Below are 19,347 nucleotides of genomic sequence, written 5' to 3'. Positions count from 1 at the left end.
AGCATTTACCAATTAAATGTAGGATTTGACTAACATCTATGCGTTTAGTGTCTTGTTTATGCTCAATGACAAGATGTGGGAAGAAGAATTGAAATATCTGACTTTCATATTCACAACATACAATGTAAAACTTAATTCTCTATCACGTTATTATAAAACAATTATATTCATTTGTTTGGAACAAAAGATCATATGTACACTAATGTCCAAAATGATTGCCGCATGTTTATAACTGTCGTCCTGTAAGAATATAATTTGATAATGATTTTGCAAGGGACTTTTATTACAGGGTTTCACGGGTTATTTATTCGGCAAAATAGCCTTCATTTGCTTCTACAATCTTCTCCCAGCGCTCAACAAGCCTGTAAATGCCAGTTTTGTAGAATATTTGTTCCCGAGACTCAAAAAACTCAGCAACTGCATTTTTGACGTCTTGTTCAGTCTTGAACTGCCTGCCACGCATAAAGTTGTCCATGGCCAAGAATAAATTGTAATCCGAAGGGGCGACATCTGGGGAGTAGAGAGGATGAGGTAGAAGCTCCCAACCAAGTTCTGAGATTACCTCCAGCGTCTGTTTTGCGGCGTGAGGGCGCGCGTTGTCCTGGTGATAGAGCACACCTCTTCTGTTCACTAGTGCTGGCTGTTTCTGAGTCAGTTTCGTGGCTACCGTTCTCAGTTGTGATGAGTACACATTTTTGGTAATTGTCTTACCACGTTCCAAGAATTCGTAGTGCACGATACCGTTTATAGTCCACCAAACACAGAGGAAAAACTTGCGTTGATGGATGTTCGGTTTTGCAGTCAAAGGCTTCGGATCGTTCGGTGATAGCCAATGATATGACCGTTTTCTATTGTCATACATGACCCACTTCTCGTCACAAGTTAATATACGGTCTAAAATTGGACAGATTTTGTGCTTCGTCAACAAATATGAACAGATATTCAGTCTTAGAACTTGCCTCGTAGCGGTCAGCTGGTGAGGGACCCACTGGCCCAGTTTCCAGGTCTTCTCCAACTGATGCAGACTTACCCGAATGGTTTCCCTGCTTACCTCGAATCGATGAGCAAGTTCGTCACATATTTGACTTCTTCTTCAATTTTCAATAGCGGCCTTCAGGTGGTCCTTATCCACTGATTTAGGCCTCCCAGAGCGAGGCTTATCTTGCAAGGTCTCGTCACCAGTTGAAAAGGTCTGAAACCATTTTTGTGCTGTACGTTTACTTATTACACCCTCTCTGAACGCAACACATATTTTTCTAGCTGCTTCTGCTCCATTTGTCCCCAATTTAAAGTCGTAAAGCAAACAAACTTTAAGAACTTCATTTGACACTGACATGATCACGAGCGATTTTTACACACTACACTAACAAATGTGTTGTTATATTCACCGTGGCTGATGCGTCAATGAATAAGCTTTCCCAAACAGTCAAAACTTTTATGCTACGGCGACAGATGTCGCCGCAGCAGCCAAATGTACGCGGGAGTGGTTAAAAAGCGCACGAGCTTTCTTGCTTCCCTGGTAGAATGAGTAAAACAAAATGTTGCTAAATGGACAAGAAAGTTTTCGTTTTATTGTTCTTATTTACTGCTCTCTTTACACGAAATTTGCCGCGTACATGTCTTTGCCGATTATATACATATCAACATTATAAGAAGTACCGGGCGAATTCGTTAATCAGCAGGTCCACGTCTCATATAGCCTCGCTGCTGAACGGGACGTTAAACTCAAAATCAATTGTTATCAAATTATATTTCCACAACAACATATTTATAGACATGCGACAATAATTTTGGACATGACTGTACATTGATACATCTTGAAAAAGAATTGTTATTAAAAGGTGTAACCATTTTCTATTACTTTTTCATTTTTAAGAATTATACTACTAGAAATTAGATCGTAATAAAAATATATTAAAAGACAATATCTGACTTACTGTTATTAAGTATAGTAGAAAAATCTTTAACGTAAATAAGGATTACTATTACTTCGTGGTTCATTCTGCACTCGTCCTAAATTTTCGTGATAATTGTTGCGAAAACGCAATTCTAACTTGTAAACTTAATTATTTTGATCCAAAGAACCCTTCACCCTGAATATAGATATATTCGTTGTTCTTGTGTGAGTTACAAACTTTTTATGTAAAGATTGTTAGATTTAGATGTTTCATAAATTTTCTCCTCTGCTTACCAAAGTTTCAATAACACACTTACGTCATGAATCAGACAGTGGTCATCAATCACAAAACCGTGTTTATTATGCTTCCCGCTTTTAGTTTTAGCCAGACCTTCCCACTGGAATAGTGTCTAACACATGCACTCATGGTACAGGCGGTCTTGAGGTCGATATTTGGTAGAAGACCATCGAATGCATTACTGTTGTTCGGATTCCACCCCAAACTGTAGGTTCAAATCTCATATACTATCAGCGCTGAAAAGAGATAATAACATTCATTTATTTTCATTCTTTCAAATGTCATAAGTATAGAATGACTTGTATTAACCGTTTTCACTCTATCGAAATATTTACACTAGATTTACTAGAACGATTTACAGGTAGTGGACATTGAAACTGAAACACCTCCGCAAATGGCATAGGATATTAACTGGGATCACCAGAGCCATCTGGTAGTTTATATCGTACTTTTCGGCAATGAGTCACGGATGTGGCTTCTTGATAATTACTCGAGAAGAAGAAGAAGTTCGTCAGTGAACGTCAAATCGTATGTGTTGGCGACTTCAAAAGAGGGCAGATCATAGGGGCGCGTCTAGCAGATGCACCTGCGTCCAAAACTGCAACACTGTGACGTCTCACGAGCTACAGTATCCAGGGTGATGTGTGCATATGAAAAGGAAGGACGCACCACATCATGAGGAGCAATTGCAAGAGAAAACGGAAGTTGTCTGAAAGGGACGTCAGGATATTAACTACGATTTTTGCACGGAAAAGGAAAATCACCTTGTCGGCAATCGCTGTAGAAGTGAATACACACCCCACAGAACCTGTGTGCAAAAAAACAGTCTGTTGATACCTGCATAAGACCAACATCTATGACAGAGTTGCGATACTGAAGCCTTTTATCAGTAGCATAAATGCAACGAAGCGGTTTCAGTGGTACCAAAAGCATAAAACATGGATATTGGATGACCTACAACGTGACTTTTCCAGGACGGTGATACAGTGTTCCAGGATGATAACTGCTCGTTCACACAGCTAAATTTGTCACAGGGTGGTTCGTTGAGCATGACAGTAAGGTTGAACATCTGCCATGGCCAGCTCAATCGCCGGATCTCAACATTATTGAACCTGTATGGGGTTTGTTACATGATCGACTGAGGAAACGTTTCCTTCCACCTCACGTATGTGCTTAACTTGTCACTGCACTTCAAGAGGAATGGCTGAAGATCCCTCTGCAAACAGTGCAGATCCTCCATCAATCCTTCTCATGTCGTGTTGCTGCTGTACTGGCCGCCAAAGGCGCCTCAATACTTTGTTAGATATAAATGATGGCTTTCTGCCAGGTATTTCAGTTTCAATGTCCACTACCTGTATATACAATGAGTTCAATAAAACATTTATCACCTTTATCGACTTATAAATCTGTAATTAAAAGATTTACAAGGAATTAAAAATTCAAGAACCATTTATAATGTCTTCACACACAACTCTTTAAGTACCAAGTAATTTTACCTGCCATCGTGCGAAAGCCATTAACTTACAGAAGCAGGAAAAAAAAACCTTCATATTTAGTGGTAGATTCTGGTGCCTGTCTTCTTTACATACTAAAATCTAAATGAATTTCAGTAATATGCCTACTAATGCATCTTTATTTTCATTTTGCAGGCCCCTTGTTAGCGAGTGTGTAACTGTCTTCTTTACCTTATCGATGTGGAATCTCTAATTCTGTGATATGATACTAAAGGATTGTGATTATTTGAAAGTATTATTGCTTTGTGTATTAATATGTTTCAACTATTATCGATTCATTCATTTCGGCAGTAGTATAGTCATTAACTTGTACGTGTAATCTCGTCTGTTAAGTGGGATATTTAGTTGTCGGTATGTATTCGAATTTCCTTTGTATCGTTACATGTAAATGTTTAGTATTTTGGCTGTTTTATTTATAAGCATTAAGTGTGAAAAGTATCTGTTTGTTGCACGTATCCTAATAGGAACGTTAGCTATAAATGTGTGCGTGCACTTTGTGATTTTAATTCTCTTCCTCTCTCTCTCTCTCTTTCTCTCTCTCTCTGTGTGTGTGTGTGTGTGTATGTGTTCCCAAATAGTGCTAGTATATGGAAGTTTGAAATGAGTTAATTGAAAGACCGTATAATGGTAATGCCGAATAATAGCGAGTGAAATAGAAATTTCAAAGGTGTGGAGTAAATATATTATTTTTGAATCGCATTACCAAATCTCGTGAAACTGCTTGTTACGTTTATAATATTGTTTTTGAAGGATCTTTTAACACTTTAATGAAACATTTTATTTGCTAGATTATAGATTGTCAATTGATTTTGTGACACAAGACTTTGCTTCTGCAGTAGGTGCTAATTAAAATCCTTCTTTGCAATCCTCAGATAAGGCAAATTTTACACTTACGCCTGAGAAAGTCCATATTTAGCTATTTATATTAAACAGCTTCATTGGGAGTTGTTCTCTTGAAATGTATAAGAACTGATATAAACAGACGTATAAACAGATGCAGAAGTGGAACACCATGACAGTGTTAGTACAAATTACTAATGAGATCTAATAATATGTGGTTGTTTTGAGAAGAGCCATACTTTGGAATTTGATATGTGTAAGTGAATTTCGAGTTCACCAATAATAACAGATTCTTGGGCTACCTGCAGTGTAACGTTAGTGAAACCTTGATCTAACGTTAGTCTTTTATGTTTCTCTGGACTGTATGACAGGAAATATTACAAATATAGTCTGCAAATATTTGATATATTCAATGTCTAACTAACTGCGATTTTAAGATGTGCCTTGTCCTGTGATAAACTTCATTTTTTTTATATAACTACCTATACTGCTAGTCAAGCAAGGTATTTCAATTGATTGTAGAATGTGAGTATTAAGTTCTGAACCAGTGTGACAAACGTATTGAAGTTGTAGGTAGATAGAATGAGAACTGGCAATCGGAAACAAATTTGCTTGATTCTATTCAAGTGTTACGTTTCATGATATTTAATTATTGATGTAGTTCGTATGTAGCATTACAATTAAATATATGTTTTTTTTTAAAATTGTGTCCATAATTTTAAGCACGATGCAAAAATTGAATTATACTTGTGTTGCTGTTTGTTTTCTAACTGCGGTTATTGATTTTCGGTCGTATGTAGAAAAAATGTTGACAATTTAATATATTGTCAATTATAAACTCATATTACTAGACAATATAATTTATATGCTGAAGTACTTGTGTTACAGTACTTGTGCTGAAGTACTTGTGGGGAGTTGACAAGTTGGAAGAGAATTTTTCCTGTGTTTAGATTTAATACAGTATTTGTACGATCAGGGCATTAAAAGTAATTTTATTGATGCAGTTTCTTGCCAGATTAAATATTACATATATTGTATGTTCATGTCATTAGTTAGTGTCGTTGGTGAAATGTGACTACAGAGTAATCATATTCACATTCTGTACCATGTTGTAATTTGGCAGTTTTTAGGAATTCAATAGCCAATAAGTGGGCAGAGATGGACGTATTCTATCATTTAGAGTTAAAATGTAGGGTTATTACAAGTTTAATCATGGTGCAGTGAACGAAAGTATTTCAAGATAAATAATGGATGTAATTGAAATTACCATGAGACAGAAGTCTGCGCGGATGCGGATATCCGCATCAATACAACTTTCTGTGGCTATATTTTTATTATTCCTTTGGAAATTTAAATTATTTGACTGACAGTATCACCAACTTGACAATTTTCTTGTCAGAAATCTGAATTCGAATGGACTTTGTATCTTTATATATTTACTTATAATGTATATGCGTCATGGTACAAACTAACAACTTTACTAGCTAATATATTTTATCTTGTGAATTCAGAAGTTCTTAGTAAAGCCAGCGTATTGTTAGAAATCTTCTCCTAAGAAAAATTAGAGAAAAATAATATTCACTCTTACGAATATGTCGATAAAGTGAAGAGGTTGGTTTTGAAACGCAAATTTCTGATAATGATTTTATTGTTAAAATATTTTGAGTTTCGCGTTTATTTTCTTATCAATCAATATATTGAAATAGTTATAGAATGTTAATATATTTATCTACCTATATGAAATTTAACTATCGGTGAAAAATAAATGCATTCGAAGAAGTATTTACAAAGCAAAATTTATTTTTTCCTTTACTGTTTTAAACCTTTCAGTCTTACGAACGAACAATCAGCTAGGTGCTTTAAACGTGAACAAAGATTAAATCACTTGAATGTAATTATTTATTTTTATTTGTAACATGAACAAAGATTCAATCATTTAAATGTAATTAATTGTTTTTGTTTGAAACACTTTTCCACATTTTTTTCATTTTTGTATTTTGATGTTTGTATTTTAACATGAACGTGTTGTTTTTATATCACGATACTTTAAGTTTGCAATATTTAAATACAACTACAGATGCCTGTGTAAGATCTTTATGCGACGAGTTCCAAATTCTTATAAAATATTTAAAGAACCCAGTTATTTCAATGTAAGTATTGTTGTATTCAATATGTTATTTTGTTCTAAAATAAAGTTCTAAAATCTAGTTGGACAAATGTATATTAATTGAAGATCATGACTGACTACTTTTTCTGCTGTTTCTAAAAAGAAAACAGTAAATAATAAGGATGTGAAAAATATATTTTATTATGTATATACTGAAGAACTTTTCAACTATATGGTTTCTACTGTGTTAAGCCACTGATAATTCCACCATAAATCCGAGTTATTTTACATTATCGGTAGTATCGTCAAAAGAGACACCAAAATATTGTTGTCGCCAAGTGAACGTCTATTTAACTATAAGTCAATTTCCCATAAGTGTAGGATGAGAGTATTTCTGTTAGACATATGTTATCTTGTTATCAAGGAAAGCAAAATTTATTGTGATTGGCAAAATACCCAGTTTCACCAAATGAATTTTGCTGAAGTGAAGCTAATTGGGATTATAGAAACTTTATTTAAGCAAGAAAGAATTCATTAAACTAGTTGAACGGTACGTAATAAACAAACATAGTCGTCATCAGTATTAGTAAAAACCTCACCTGTTCTTTGGGATCTGTTAGGTTTTGAGATTATGTAAAATTCATTGGAAACTATGAAGCCTTAATCATTACAAAATGGACGAAGCCTGATACACTTACCATCTTTCCCGAGCTACCTCTACTTCGAAAATTTTTGAGGTTATAAAATATAAATTTGTCTTCAGCGTCTATTTCAGTTTATTTAAGAGTAATGGCTGTTACTGTTCAGAAAGCATATAAGCTTTCCTTCATTGTTTGCATTTATTTCCAAACTATCTTCACAAGTCAAAATCATAGGAAAATAATTTTATTTTGGTCTTTAACTTGAGTTTCAGTAGGGTGTTTGATTTAAATTACTTATTACTTTAATATTATGAGTAACAAATGGAGATCATGGTGTAAAAAGAACTAATGTCACAACAAGAAAATATTGAGAAAAACGTTTTACTAGATTGATGCTTTTCGCCTTGCATAGCGAAACTACATCTGTTTCTTTCACTGTTTTTTGGTATTAGTTTTTTTTTTTTTTTTTTTTTTACATTTCCATCATATCCCACAGTAATATATCTAAACCTCTTACTATATGCTAGTTTTATCTGTATTCACATGCTTTTACGACATTCCTCACCTTTCATCGGGAGCTTTTGTAGTTTGTATCGTACATTAAACTTGCACGTTCACGTCTGAGACAGTCTCAGTGCTACTAACAGTGATCCAGGCAAACGAAATCAGCCAATCAAATTTGGGACATTCCTCGATTTTTCTCAATGGTGTTTAAGAATCTTTGACGAAAATTGAGACATCTTTTCCTTTTAAACACCAGTATTTTTTTTTATCACAACCTAATTTTATTTCGAAACATTAGGAAGAAGAATATATTTTTTTTAACTGTTTAAGTACATTTCATAAAATTTAATTTCCCTAGTAATGTTATCACACTACATAAATAGTGAAACATTCTCTTCTTGAATGCGTTTTGCTCTTCTGTGTTTTATTTTGATGATCTTGTAATTCATTTCGTCACTGAAGTGACCTTATTTAAATAATAACTGCGTAACTTTTGATGATGATGTTTGAATGTTAGTGCCTACATGTAAATAAGAGAAATTGGAACGAAGTTTCGTTGTGATACGTATACAAGAAAAAAAAAGTGTGGATATATTTATAGCGATAAATGAAACACCAAAAATGTTAGGGAAAGTTAGTTTTAAAATTAACAAGTTACTATGAAATACAGTACTTAATATAACAATGTTCCATCGGAGAGTGTCTTCCAAAAATTATTGTTTTTGAATATGATGGTAACTTGATGTGACTCAAAATAGTAATAACAACTTGAAATATATTAGTTTCTTCATTGTTACCAATTATTTTTTTTTAATTTGAGACAAAAATGTTGCATTACTTGTAGTCTACTGCGTTCTAAATATAGGGGATGATTATAAATTAATTGAATACTTAATCTTTAGACATTGCAGAAAACCTTGAAACACTTTGTTATTTGATATATTTTTGAGAGAGTGGTTAGTTTTCCGTCTCTGGTTCGAGAGACCCAGTTCGACCACCGGCGGAAGCTAAATGGATCGGATCTCAGGTTGAACTTTAAGTCTAGTCTCTGTTGTGGAAAGAGGCGTGAAACAACCAATCAGTCAAGGTATTCATAGATAAGAATAAGTTAGCTTAAGGTATTGGTCTTCCAAGATTCGAAGTGGTCAAGTTTTCGTTCCAAGCGGGAATCTTACTGGTACGAATCGGAATGGCGTTGAGGAGATATTATGCAGGTTAAACGATACAATAAAGTAAAAATTGAACATATCTTCTTGAGCGTAGAGGAGTAATATATATATACCTAGTTTTATGCCATCGTATTTTGTACAAGCATGATTTCTGCTTAGAATCGAGAATTTATTACCACAATAGATTCTTGGATGGTAAACACGACAAGCTACCTTGTCTTGAATTTAAAGCTTTCTGCACAGCGGTTATTTTTATGTTTATGGATAATTTTGCCTAGAGACTAGCTTTTTTTTGAAATTACGCAATATTGCAGCATTATGGAAAACATAAAGGGCAAAGCTCCTGGCAATTTCGTAAGATATCGAATTTTGTTCCAGTGTCATATGCTCAATGTTTTTATTTATGTAGAGGCTATAAATGTGTACGAATATTACTATTTAGAAAGTGCACTTGGTAAACGTTGATATAATTATCGATATGGGTAAAGTTAACGAATCTCGACTGCATACTTATAAAAGTTATATATTACTCAGTTGATGTTATTTCTAATTTTATGTATTGTGTATCTTGTCCACCTCTTGATAGAAATTGTATGATCATTTATTCCAATACAATAAAACAATTTGTTACATACGAAGCAGAAGTCTTTTTTATTGGAAACATCGACATTCCTTTAAGCAACTAGAAAACATTTTAAGTTAAAGGTAAGTCAAAAGAGCAAAGTAAGGACAGAGGTAGGAGAAAAGTAAGAACCGTGAACAAATTTGAATAGGTATTGAATATTAATGCAAATCAATTCTTTAACTTTGTCAAAATTACGATTTTAGTCCGTGGCTTGTACTGAGTTCCAGAAGAGGAAAGTCATATCGGCATGCACAAAAATTCTATCGGCTTCATTCTAATGGGGAAAAATTTAACTAATTTACTAACCCGAGAAAGCCCAGGGGGTACCTCTGAGGCACCCTGGTTCACTTTTAATGCAATTATTCTTAATAGATGTTTCGTCGCGTGTCTTCCGCTCTAGAATTCTCTTATCTCTTTAGAATATGCTCCCTGATTGAGTTGTTCTAAAGTTTTCTTATTTTACTTCAGAAAAAAATAGGGTTATTTTTTATATTGACTTAAAGGCCCAAGGGGTGCATCGGAGGCACCCTGGTCAATTTTTAATGCCATTATTCTTAATAGATATTTCGTCCCGTGTCCTGCGCTCTAGAATTCTTCTATCTCTCTAAAATACACTCTCTGATTGCGTTTCCTAAGCATTTTTTTACTTTACCTCAGAAAAAATAGCGTTATTTTTTATACTAACGTAAAGGCCCAAGGTGTGCCTCTGAGGCTCCTATTAAAATATGCGCTTTTCTAATTATTTGATACTGTTCATTGTTTATTACCATTGACAAACGATTTCATAGCAAAGTAGTGACTAGACTTTCCTATTAATGACGGAAAATGCAAATGGTCGCGGTGAGTTCAGGTAGCTTGTATATGCAGCAGGGAGCCTCAGAGGCACCCCCTGGGCCTTTTAAGTATAAAATTTCGTGGGCTTTCTCGGGTTAATTTTTATGCCCATTGTATTCTTCTTTATTTCAAATATCAATATACTTCTCACATATGTAAGCATTTAAAGTCCTTTAGTCTTGTTTTCTGAACATAATTTCTTCACTAAATCACTGAATAAAAACAGGAAAATTAAAAATGAATTTATTATTTCACAATCACCATTCCGGTATATGTTTTACATACAACATTATTGAACTTAATTTTAAATATTTTCTTAAATATTAAGGGTGATATAATGCTACCTCACATTTTTGAACAGGATTTTAGGGTCAATTCGAATGGCTATGTGGAATTGCTTAACACTACGGTCATGTCTTTGCTGGAGAGGGTGGCAGCTGAAAGACCTTACATGTAGCAGCAAGATTCAGCTCCTTGCCATATCACTTGGAAGACTCAGAATTTGTTGCTACAAAATTTTTACGATTTCACCACGATTTCCTGATTAGAATCCTAAAATTATTACATGTGTATCGTGGTTGAAAAAGTCACCAAACGCACTGCCTATAAAACGAAAATCCAGGTGATTGATACGGGTGGTGTTTTAGGTTCTTCGAGAGACCGTGAGCCTCATTCCTTACAATTCTTCGCAAACTTTGCGGACAGCAACGTAAACCGTTTTGGTATGAGGCTCCATTTTTGCCGCATGTCAGATACCCGAACAGCCTCGAAACAGTTGTAGATGCTGAGAGGGCATTTCTGAACATTTTTTCCATTGTTGCAATATGTATGTCACTTTTCTATCTTCCCAATATATATATATATATATATATATATATATGGTATTTCCGGGATACGGACAAAATCTCGCGACCGAAATATCGCCGCCCATAATCTCGCCGCCCAAAACCTCGCGTGGCCAAAACTTCGCCGCCCAAAATCTCGCCGAGCCAAACCTTCGCGTGGCCAAATCCTCGACGCGAAAACCTCGTGGGTCCTGAGATCAAGCTAACGCTCAAGAATTATCCAAACTTCAACACTCCCTTACGAGGAGCATTTTGCAACATACCTTCTTAGGGTACAAGAAGATGATTTGTACCAAAACGTAAAGGTTCTATGCTTAGTAGTTTTTTTTTAGATCTGGAGAACGGCAAAATTCATTCAAGGCCTTCCATTCCATTCCTCCTTAGGGCTTGCATTTCGCAAAATATTGTCTTATATTGAGCTTGTGCCCTTGTGGAGCAAGAAGATTTATACAAAATGTCAAGTTTCAAAACCTAATAAGTTTTGTAAATCTGGCGATAGAACATTCTACATTGAATAAATCGTCGTGAAGAGGTTTTATCCTGACGACATTTCTTCCCAGGCGACACTACGTCTCGCTTAATTTAGACCAGACGAGATCCTGTGTCGCGAGATCATTACAACGAGGCGAGGTTTTGGCCCGGCGAGATTTTGGCCCGCGAGGTTTTGGGTGGCGAGGTTTTGGCCCCGCGACGTTTTGGGCGGCGAGGTTTTGGCCTGGCGAGATTTTGTCCCGCGAGGTTTTGGGTGGCGAGGTTTTGGCCAGGCGAGGTTTCGGCCCGGCGAGGTTTTGGGAGGCGAGGTTTTGGTCCGCGAGGTTGTCGCCGCGAGGTTTTGTACCCAAACCGGTATTTCCTGTTGTCTTTCACTACCAACCATATAGAGACCATACCGAATACTCTATAGAGATCATACCATTTAACATACTTATACTGAATTTCAACCAAAGTTTTTACAAGATTCTCTTGAGATGTTTTCAAAGTTTTCTTCCTAACTTCAGGAACAAGGGTAGTTTACTGAAGCAAACAGTCGAAATTTCACATTTTCTCCAAAACTGCTCAAACGATTTTGCTTATATTGATGTAGAGCGGTTCCGAATTTTTATTTACTTGTGTGTCTCTAACAGATTTATGCCTCCTCTCTAGTTCTGTGGCTATGTAGAAAAAAATATTCATTCTTAACAATGACGTAAGTTATTTTACATGAATCACGTATAACTCGAGAATAAATAATATAAATAATATAAATAATAATAATAATACAGAGTAAAAGAATGACATGATTTGTGTTATTCTAGTTGTGTTAAATTTTGCCACATGGCTGATGCTATTATATTGTATTTTGGGGTAAATTGTTCAAATGACAGTCGTTAAATCTACTACCTGACATGAGGATTCATTGTGATAACACACCATTAGTTGGATTGTATTTTAGTATCCCTTCCATCAATTTATATGATACGTTAACTTACAGCTTAACATGGGAACCGAACTACATGAGCTCCAACCGGAAATCGAACCCGAATTTCCCGGACATATCATGTGTATGTTTTATACAACTTCGTTTACAGAAGTATTTGCTTTCTTATTATTCGGTCATATGACTTTTGAGAGAGAAAGTGTGGCGCAAGTTATTCATAAATGTTTACGAGGGACGCAATATAGCTGCCCACAAAAGACATAGTTATCAGTACTCCTTCTCGGATTATTCACAATTTCCGAGTTCTCCCACCTTTCGGCAGCGGTCATACTCCGGTACTCCTTGATCTTATCACCACACCCCCTCAAACACAATCCCCGCCAATTCACTTCTTTGATTACACTCATGCAAACTGAACTAATTTTCAAACCGACCTTACGACTTCATTACAAAATCTACAAGAGCCCACTACTGAACAAGAACCCTATACCCTTGTAGACCAAATCACAGCATCCCTCGACACAGCCACCCAAAACAACATCCCTCTTCGTACACGTCATCCCCAACAAACTTCCAATACCTCCGCAATATCAGTCTCTCATTGCTGCTTCTAGACGCTCTTTTCGTGACTTCCAACGTACACGCAATCCTCTATCATTAGAAAATCATCTTCGCTGGAATCGCATACTCCACAATTACCTAGATGCCTATAAGTAAAACGTTGGATCTCAGCATGCAACACTATCCGCTGCCTCGCATGATACAAAATTTTGGCAAAAATTCCATTAGTTAACTGGCAAAAACCATCATACATCATACCTGCTCTCACACACGGCCATATCTGCTAGATCTCTGCCCCTGATGAACTATATAATAGACATGCCATCTCCGAAGGATATGCTCTCCGACTTGCTTATCGTATCAAACTACCAGCACCGACTGCCGACCTCTATCGCCGAATCAACTTTCCAACAATATTACCACACTTAGAAACACTTCGCACTAAATATATTACAAAAGTCATTGCAGAAGGCAATCCGATATTCCTAGAGACATTTCAACAGGACATAATACATGATACGCCCTACGTCAGCAAGCCACTCCTCTTTAACATCATCTCAATATCATAATACTTCAGACGACAATAACCCTCAAATGGACGACTTTGCTTTTTACTGTCCACCTCATCTTAGTCTATGCATTATCCACCTCTGCACTAGTGTTCCACCAATATTGCTAGCAGCGGGCTTCATCTGTCTTCATCAGCCCTGGGAGGCGCTAGGGCAGAAGATAACCATTCACTCCTCCATACTAACCATACCCTTGTGTTTGTGACGTCCATCTGCACTTCACCTCACCTCTCATTACATAACAATTGCCTAGACTACTTTGCAGCAATAGTGAATAATAATGCCACCTATCTACTACAAATTGATGCCTCCAAGGACATAATAATAACATATGATCCCCACAGATAAGAATAAAATAAAATAATGCTCCAAACTTCCAATGCCCAACTACAGATAAAGAAAATTCCCCATATCTATAATTCTCGTCCCGAAGAAAGCGCGTAACCCTTTGACCGGCTCAACCCTTAAAAATCTGGTTCCTTACTTCCACAGCAAGAGAGAATTGACCAGTGTAGATGGGACTGGGCTAGGATAACGTCTACCGTGCTACATTTCAGTATTGTTGTGTTTAAGTACCTATCCAAAAGTTTGGACAACATTAAGTTTTCTAGTAATAGGATAAAGAGGAACAAGTATAATACTTGTTAATTTAGTATTTTCGATGAGATTTGGAGTTAATATTGTTGTTAACAAGAGGTTTTTCTAAATTGTTTTCTTTGTTTTCAAATGGATAATATAGACATATGTTTAATAAAAATGAATACCATTTAAATTAAATATTCTCGTTTAATGTATCTTCTAATATAAATAAAATAAAGAGTTTGTTTATGTGTGCGTTTCTGTGTGTCTATGTGGCCTGGAGACCAGACGAGTGGATCGAGAGTTACCAAATTTTACTCACCAGTACCTTCATCCAAGACCCAGACCAAGACGAAGCGTGTTTTCAAAATTAGAACTAGGGGTCTCAGAGGGAGCGTTTACCGGGACATGTAAAAATAGTAGAAAATCACCGATATTAGTGTCAAATTCATAGTTTTCGCAGTCGCTGATATCAATGGTGAAACTCCAATCGCATTAACTTCCAAATTCTCCCCATTCGGAGGTCACCAGGGGATACCGAGACATATAAAAACAATCCAAAATTACCGATATTAGTATAAAATTCTTATTTTTCGTGGTCTCTGAGATCAATGGTGATACTTCCATTAGCGATGACTTTCAAAATTCAGCTACCATTGTATACGGACCGGGGGTCACCTACGGGGGTTACCGAGATATGTAAAATAATCCAAAATGACCTATATGAGTGTCAAACACACAGTTTTCGCAGTCTATGAGATGAATGGTGACACTCCCACAGCCACTAACATCCAGGCGTTTTTCTTCTTAAAAATTCGCAACAGGGGTCTCAGGAGACGTTTATCGGAATATGTAAAAGTAATAGAAAATGACCGATATTTTTTCCTTTCATTTACCTTGCTTACATGGATTTTATCTGACCCAAGCGAAGAATGGATGTTTGAGATAGTAATGAATAAAATGGATAATTGGAATATTTAAGTAAGGTTAGCAGAACAAACAGCAAAGAAAAGAAAATGGAAAGTAATTACCTGCTGCTGACATACTACATTTAATTGTAGGACCAAGTGGCTGCTGAAAGACTACATTAATTATTGATAATTTTTGTTAGCACTACACTAGTCAAAATATGCAAATGTTTATATCTATTCAAAAAGTTTAAACCAATCCGAAATATAAACAATTAATAAAGCTTTTCCGAGATACAGAACGATTTATTAATGATGCTGTAGCAATAATATAAGACAATGAAGAAAGTATTACATTAGATGAATGTGAAAATGATTCTGTTATAGTGTTTGATGATTTCATTTCAGACCAACAAAACAGTGTAAGAGTATACTTTACTCTTGGTTGTCACAAAGTCTTAAGTTGTTTCTAAGACAAACGTATTCTAATGTAACAATTAATTAGGAAAAACTTAAATTTTCTCTGTAGACTAATATAAAATATATATATATATATGATGAGTTTATTTGATCCATATGTCTTTGAAACATCACAATCACTCTGCAATAAGTGTTAGGATTAGGTGCGTAGTTTCTTAACAATAGATATGACCAGAAAAGCGAATTATGGTAAGTATAGTAATAAAATTAAAAGAGTTTCTACGATATAGTGTTTGCTCATAAACGTAAGCTAACATAAACGTATATAAATATAGATATGTTACATTTTGTTTTCTTGTGTAATAAATGGATCAGATGAATATTAATAGAGCTAAGAAATTTATCAAGACAAGAACTTGTTAAAAGATTTAATAAAATTAAACAAACTTTCGATGAATAGATGAGAAACATAAAGAACAAGATCAGCCTAGGACAAGATATATTAAAATAAAAGAAAAATGAAAATCTAATAAAGAGTTAGTTCATACTGTACACAGACGTGCAAGAATAGATCCGAGTTTATTAGAAACAGCTCTAACATATAAAAATAAGTTATGATAGATTTATAGGTGAAAATGATTCACCAGTGACGAAAGAGATAAAACATAAGAAAACAAATTAAAGATAAAGTAGAAGGAATAGAATCAATTGCTAAAGAAACACATTTTGGACATACTGTTTTAAAATATTATGCAATTAGTGCAAGGTTTTCGGAATGCAATTATATAATATGGACTGAAAAATAATACATATGAAAGGAGATGCGGAAGATAAATACTTATGAATTGATAATTAATAATCGACATTATACAAAACAGAAGACCTATGGGGATTGTTAACAAAATGTACTCCAGCAAACTATGATGATGATGATGATCCAAAAAATACAGTTAGTAATTGATTCTAATACTATATTTTAAAAGAATGACCCAAATGTAAGAAAACCAAAATCTAGTAAAGGTAAAAAAATGCAATGAAATTATCAAACCTATTTGGAATGAGTTTATAAAATCAAGTCTTATACTAACACCTATGAAAAAGAAAACTCCAAAGTTCGGAGAGAGATTAAAAATATCCAACGAATTATCAAAAGAATACATGTGGACGGATGATGTGAGAAAGCTAGTTGATCGATGATGGAGAAGAAAAAGCTGGAAATAATTTTTACAATGTGAAATTAGGTATAATGGATATGATAAATTCAAAGCTCTGACAATTTATTTCTAATGATTTAAAACGTATAGGTTATTTCATAAATATACTGAAGACATTACTGCCAAGATTTTAGAACAATAAGATATATGAGAAAGGATTAGTAAATGATTTGATTAATAAACATTCACCTGAGATGCATATCCCTGGGTTTAAGTTTTGAGGTCAACTTTGGGCCGCTGTCAGTTTCTAATGAACATGACAAACATCTTGTTGCGGGAAAGTTCTTAGAACCTAACCTACCACGTCTGTTAGGAAACTTTTAGATGAAACTCCTGTGATGACCGAAGACAAAAGAAGTAACGGTTAGGATTGGATAATCCGCAGACCAACTCCCACATTAGCAAAAATTAAATATAAAGGTTAGTCTAATATGGAACTGTTTCAAAGACTGAACGGGTGTGGTAGCGGTTAGTGTGATCAACTTCAACGATCAATTAAGATACAACTCAGTCTTTAAGGAAACAGAGGATTTACCACCGGCTACAAGCAAGATTAGAAACAGGAGATAAAGTTATATATCCATTAGACGATGCATGTGAAGAAAATTATAGTACAGAGGTAATAAAGATGCAGTTTCTAAATCGCTGACAAAGAATTAGAAAATGAAGCATGGGAAAGAGTTTCTCCTAAGGATGCATCATTAATTACTGAAAAGTTACACGCACTTGGAACTGCTTTAGGTATGAACACGAAAGTATGATTTGTTTTCTTTAGATTTTTAAGTGTTGTTTAATTTTTACGAAGTGTTTTTCATAAAATGTTTTAGTTTTATAATTATATAAAGTATGAAATCGAGTAGTTTTATATTTACAGTTTCTAAAGAAAAACTTAAGCAATTAAACATTGGTCTAATTTTGGCGAAAACAAATCAAACAAAAAGATACAAACTAAGCAGAGGAGAAGCATTGTCTTCCTTTCTTTTTATACCTCAAGTTGGAAAAAATAAAGAAATGAAGACAAATGATGAAGTTCATTATGGATGTTTTATATTTACTATTTCAACAATTCAGGCTTTAATAAGAGCTCTAGGTTCTACTGCTTGAGGTGCTGCTGGAATTGTTAAAGTTGTAGATATGAGCAAGAGAATAAAGAATTAGAATAATAAAAGGCACGTAACCTAGTAATGGCAGAAAAGCAAGGTGTAAGCTTCCAAAAAATTAAAACCAAAACAGGCAATGAGAAATGAAACCCTTAACTAACTTTGATTTAACACATTCAATCAAACAGTTAGAGAAAATTTAGAGGATCACTTGTCAGTGATGAATTAGCTGAACAACCTAAGAATAACGAGTGTGATATTGGTAATATTAATAGTCTAATAATGTAGAAACGCATTGAATCTGCTATTGGAAAAAAAGGAAATTAAAAAATATGTGTTTGATTCATTCGGAGGTAATCCAACTATAATATCTTGGTCATAATCTAGAATATAGAAAGGCGTAAGAAATAATTTGATGAGATTATCTGTGGTTATTTATATATTGTATTGTTAAAATATTTATGGATAGATATACTTTCTCAGAAATCATTCGCCAACTAAATAGAGATAAAGATATTTGGAAAAAGTATATTTAAATTTTTAATTTGTTTTATGGGTTCTATCTATAAAATAATGAAATAAAAATGTTTTCTACAATATGTAAGGACATACAATAGTTATATGAATATGAATTACAATATACAGTAGAGTCATATGAATTACAATGTTTTAAATCTAATCAAAACAATCGAGAATTTAAATAAACCAAACAGAGCTATTGAGTTTGATATTGATGTTGGTGATGGTTTCATACATTAATATTATGCTGATCTATCTTTATATCTATATATCTATACATAATGAAATTAGAGGAAGAGGTGCTGATGGATAATATGCTGCTAATTAAAATATTATCTTTGTTAAATTCTTCCAATACTATTTTCTCAAATACAAACCAGCAAGCATGGACAAATATTAGAAATTATCGGGATTTAGATTTATTTTACAAATTTTTGATTCGACGAAGAAATATTATTCTTAAAAGATTTTGTGTTACATATGCTAGTACTTTTTATTTGCAAATTAAGTTAGAAATAACGAAGCTAGTGCATAACTGATATTTCAAGTTTCTGAATTTCTTACTGGCTATTTCTGAATTTTCGAAAATTATTTGTTTTTAAAAAGTTTTTTAATTTTATTCTTTTTATGTTAGAATAGTTTATTTTCAAATTATGCTTAGATAGCGAAGCTAGAGCTTAAAGTAATATTTTGGAGTTTACTGGTTTATTTATTTATTTTTTTTGAAAGAATATTATTGATTAGAGCTATCGTTTCTGACAACTTATTGATTACCATTTAAATTTT

At 34.3% G+C, this 19,347-nt stretch overlaps 1 protein-coding gene across 1 annotated transcript in view; it reads left to right on the top strand.

Moving 5' to 3' along the window:
- Positions 1–9,600, top strand: part of LOC145687903 (patched domain-containing protein 3-like) — a 222,586-nt gene extending 212,986 nt beyond the window's left edge. Inside the window, exon 16 of the mRNA XM_081761445.1 lies at positions 3,845–9,600. The gene's annotated coding sequence lies outside the window, so the exon portion shown is untranslated. The remainder of the gene's footprint in view (positions 1–3,844) is intronic.
- The last annotated feature ends 9,747 nt before the right edge of the window (positions 9,601–19,347 follow it).

This window comes from Thermobia domestica, chromosome 6, assembly GCF_964235325.1.
Source record: "Thermobia domestica chromosome 6, izTheDome1.hap1.1, whole genome shotgun sequence".
Taxonomy (NCBI): domain Eukaryota; kingdom Metazoa; phylum Arthropoda; class Insecta; order Zygentoma; family Lepismatidae; genus Thermobia; species Thermobia domestica.
The sequence above is the reverse complement of the archived record's forward strand: the minus strand, read 5'-3'. Positions and strand labels throughout refer to the sequence as shown.